Here is a 5,034-nt window from a genome sequence, read left to right as displayed (position 1 = left end):
TTCTCTTTCTCTTTCTCTTTCTCTTTCTCTTTCTCTTTCTCTTTCTCTTTCTCTTTCTTTCCCTTCGTCTTCTCCCTTTCCCATTCCTTCTCCTTTTCCCTTTCCCAGTTCTCCTCCCTCCCTCCCTCCTTCCCTCCCTCCCTCCCTCCTTTTAAAACTTACAAGGGGAAGAGGTAGAAATACTTAAAATTATCTTATGAGCAGAAGTCAAGACAAATGTCTTCTGCAGAAAAGAGGACAGAGGACAAATCTCTCAACACTACTTTCTTGTAGTTGCCATGTACTCACAAGCACATGCATGCTTCTAGAAAGACATGTCTACGCAGTGTTTCTGTACTGGAGAAAGCTCAAGAAAGGGAAATTGAAAAGAAAGATACTCCTTAGAAGATAAAAACCAAGAATTTTGCAACTAGAGGCATCAGTCTGACTCACAGAAATCCTCACAGCCTTCTGTCAGTAGACCACAGAGGACCAAAGGGGAAGTTCAGCTGACACTGTCAGAAGTGTGCCCCCGATGTTAGAAATATCCATTTATTTCCTATCACTGAACTACATGGCTTGTGTTGTCATGACATGATTGCTCATCTCAGGAAGGAGCCTCCTCCTACATCTGTTTCATGAACGAGAACATTGCTATCTGGAGAGGAAGGGATGGTAATCTAGCACAGATTTTTATCTCCAGGTGGGGAAAGTCCCAAGACAAGCTGCTATTGTTCCACATTGTAGTCTGGGCAGACAGCAGGAAGATAGGTGTTCCGGGGCTGGTAGGACAGGGCAGAGATGTGGGGTAGCCAGAGCAGGGAGGAGAGGTGCAGGCCCAGGTCCAGAGAGGCGAACACAACGGGATCTGACTAAGCCAGAGAGGACGCACTTTAAGAGCAAAGCACCACATACTATCACTTTCCTTCCACTGGGTTGTCTTTCTGGTCCTTGGGCAGATGTGAAAGAATGATTTTGAATTTTTATTGTGGTATGAAATAAAATGTATTTCGGGAACTTATTAGAGAGCGGATGAAATTCAAACAGAGTTCATACGTGAGTTGCTTCCTTAAAGAAGCTCTAGTTGGTAAAACAAAGAATCTAAGGTCAAATCAAAAGGTTTTCGTAAAAACAAATGGCTTTTGTTTGTTTGTTGTTTTGTGCAAGAGCAACCACACAGTAGGAAACTGAAGAGCAGGACAGATTTGTGTGTCCTCTAAGCTACGTATCAGTTACTAAATGCATTATTCTCAGGTACATGCATTACTAAATCTGGGGATTGAATGTTGCCTCCCATTTTTTTCTTCTTTTTGAATATGCATGGAAAACACTTTTTTTTAGCTCACTATGTTGTGTGAGCAATGCTGTCAACATCACAGTCATTCTAGAGATTTGTGTTATCCATTTCTTTCATACATTTTCATAAAAGCATCCAAACTATCACAATCTGTTGTCTACACACCTGGGGCTGGCTTTGCTGTCTGCTCTCTGTTGATGTTCAGGCAGAAAATGTGCACGTACTACTTTGCACTACACACAGCTTGAGCGGATTCATAGGGAAGATGGTGAACTTCACAATTACCTAGATAGACAACTGCATGGTTTTGTGAGAGAGGCTGACTAAACGTCCTGTTCCCTAGCTCTGTCCTGCCTCAGGCAGCACTGCAATGACAGCAGGGAGAGGAAGAAGTCGTTAAAACAGTTAAGCCAGTTTCCTTCTCAGAAGGCTGATCCCGCCCAGTGCTGAGCACCTCCTGAATTAATTTTGCCTCTTACTGTTACCCAGATGATTTTGATAAACAGAACACATGCTGGTTGCAGTTCTGGGAACTCCAACTGCCCCAGGTCTGTTTTGAGTACTAATACATGTACAACTTCTGATGTCATGTGCTACCTGTACCGACGCTCTGGATGCTGATAGCTAAGTGAAAACGAGATATGAGTTGTCAAGTTTGTTTTAGCAAGACAGATCAATGAAAGGCTGCACAGGAGAATGAGGTAGTGGGAACAAAGAACACAGAAGGATAAATCTGTCGGTATGCCTTGTGCCTCAGTTTGTACCACATCTGAATTTGTGATATCACATCGGTGTCAGTACATGTCACTCTGTGAATGTGCATACTGGAGGATGCTTTGAGCAAAACGAATGGAGAGAATAAGAGAGAGGGGCTTAAAAGTCTGGAATAGCTGTGGTAAGCAAAATACAACATTGAGCTAATCTATGAGAAATAGGGTAAGGCACAATAGCATCTTCACAGTCAGAGAGAGCAAACACCCATGACATAAGCAAGCATGCTGTGCTGGCTTGGGACATGGATGAAAGCTTTTTGAGTCAGAATATTACCAAACTCAGATGTCCCCTCCAGCCAAAGCAGAAGGAGATCTGCTGCCTGACTAGCATGCCAGAGTGAAGCAGAACTCTTAAGTGAGTGCCACTGGAGGGTGGTCCAAAAAAACTGAGTGAGTGGGTGTATGTCTTCCTCTTGCAGTTGTCTGTGTGTTGATCTGACTCTTCAGTGACACTTCTGCTTGTAGTCTGTGTGGATCTAGACAGTTCATTTAGTTTTAAGCTCTGTCATTTCTTTTGGTGTGCAGTAGAAAAATTTACATGGTATCAATTGGCTATTGATTTTGTATTTACCAGTCCTTAGCTAATACTAGCATGTCTCCTGCATTAACTGTACCATTTACAATCACCCGCTTCCATTCAGTCTCACTTCCACGTACATGGGGGAAAAAAAATAGTTTTTCAGTACTTCTGATACACCCACTACTTCCCAGCTACATTTCTCTATTCACTCAAGACAGATTCTGCACAAAAGTCAGAGAAACAGACCTAATCTACAACAGTGTCTGTTTGGTTTTTCCCCTAAAGCTCTACAAGCATCCAGGCCATGCATCTCTGTGATTTAAGTTAGGACACTTCTACAGGAGAGTGAGAAGAAGTTTTGAAAACCATGAAGTTGTACCTTATTAGCTTGGACTTCACTCAGCTTTGCAGTTATAATCCATCTTGCATGAAATGTGAAATTAAATCACAGACAAGCTACTTTATTTCCTTTCCCATGCTTGGCTTGCTTTGTACAGTCATCCATTTTTGTTTCAGCAATTCCCCTTATTTCAGGCATTTAAAACCTTATGTTCTAAAGAGCCAAATACTTTTTAAAAGTGGTCTAAAAGTTGTGCTTATAAAGTATCACTGTCTACCTGTTCCACCCATAGCAAGCCACTGACAGAGAAACAAAGTCAAGGAAAGAAGGACCAGAAGTAAACAAAAAATAACAATTTCCACACACTTTGGAGAAGCATAACTTTCATTTGTTTTATTTTTTAAACAAGAAAAAGCATCGCTGCGTTAATGAATACATTCAAAGCACTTAATACATTCATCACTTGAAACAGAAACTCTGGACAGAGCTGTCCTGAAGCAGCAGCAACCAGCACGGTGCAGAGAAGAATATTTTCATGTACTTTTTTAAGTCACACAAGTACATCTCCAGGCACAAACTTGGCTTAGGCATTTGCTAACATTTTTAAATACTCATTACTTAGCTGCTGCTGTGAAAGAACAATGATTATTAAACTATTTCTTCTACTACACTACTGAAAAAAGCTACTTATTAAAAAAATACTGAAATAAAAACATGGATAATGTATAAAAATAGTTTATTTTGAAATGTCACACTCACTTTGCCAGCTCATTTCTGAAATGAATGACAACTACTGCCATTGTTAAAGGAAACAGTAAGAGGCTGAAACAACTAATGTATACGTGAATGAATCTGCTTTCTTCTGTCCCACAAAGTCAGAAAGAAAAACGTAATTCCAAGCTAAAAACATACTTAAAATCTAACTTCAGCCATTTAAAAAGCTGACTTACACACAGTTATTGTTTAAGGCTTACACCATTCTAACAAGCTTTGAACAGTTTTCACATAGATAAGGTCAGAAAATTCAAAAGCAGCTCACTCTTCATGGTGATGATGAGTCCATCCAGGCAGCTACTGCTTTGGCAGAATGACTGAACACTGCACAGTCGTCTGAAATGCAAAGTCAAAGTACGTGAGTGCTGCCAAAGCAAAATAGATTTATTTTCTTGAAGTCAGGCTACATAGTTATCATTCTGTTTACAAGCAGGTGCAACTCTTTCCATGTGTGTAGTAGCATTTCCAAACTTCCTGAATGCCACCTAAGTTTGAAGAATTACAGGGAGGGTGCACTGACATTGAGAGCCAACAAACAATCTGGCAGAAACACTGCACTAAAATTAAGGTATTTAGGCTTGTAGGCTATAAATGAAAACCTGTGCAGCTTATTTTTTGTTTACATGCATTAGTTGTCTTCATAGAAAGCTCTTTACAAGGGTGAATAGAATGCTCTGAAAGTGAAATTCCCTAAAAAGATGTATTTTTTTTTCTTTACATGTTGGTTCACCATCAGCTCTGAAGTATAGCTATCACATACAGATATTTTTCTCTAAAGGTGTGCTGGTTGGAAGGAAATTAAATTAATGCCCGTGATACACAGGGACAGGTAACTTTGAAAAGTTTATCAGGTCCTATCCTTGAATGGGTCTAAACAACATCAGTTTCAGCTTTCTTGAGGGGCCCTCCGCCTGTAAGGCTGTCCACAGTACACAGAACCCTTCTATCTAACTCAATTCACTACAGTCCTATATACATAGTTACACTGATTTGAGATTTTTTTGACAAAGAAAATTAATCAAGAATATTTTAAGATCAGAGCTCTACATACATAAATTATGAATACAGTTACCACCTGTATTAGTCTAGAAAAAATTAGCTATCAAACTTACTGTAGTCCCAGCATGTCAAAGATGAACATGCTAAAACAATGTCTAAGGATGCCTCATCCAATCTGAACTATCCCGAATTTTCACTCATTACAACTCTTTTTGCTGTATCACATAATTGCCTCTTTCCTTATTCAAAATCACAAAAGCCCAGGACCAGTCCTTAATCTACCACCATTTATTATCTAAAATGGTAAAATTTCTAGCAATTCCAGCTGTTCCTAAAAAAAAAAAAAAGTAAA

Source organism: Meleagris gallopavo, chromosome Z (assembly GCF_000146605.3).
Source record: "Meleagris gallopavo isolate NT-WF06-2002-E0010 breed Aviagen turkey brand Nicholas breeding stock chromosome Z, Turkey_5.1, whole genome shotgun sequence".
NCBI lineage: Eukaryota > Metazoa > Chordata > Aves > Galliformes > Phasianidae > Meleagris > Meleagris gallopavo.
The sequence above is the reverse complement of the archived record's forward strand: the minus strand, read 5'-3'. Positions refer to the sequence as shown.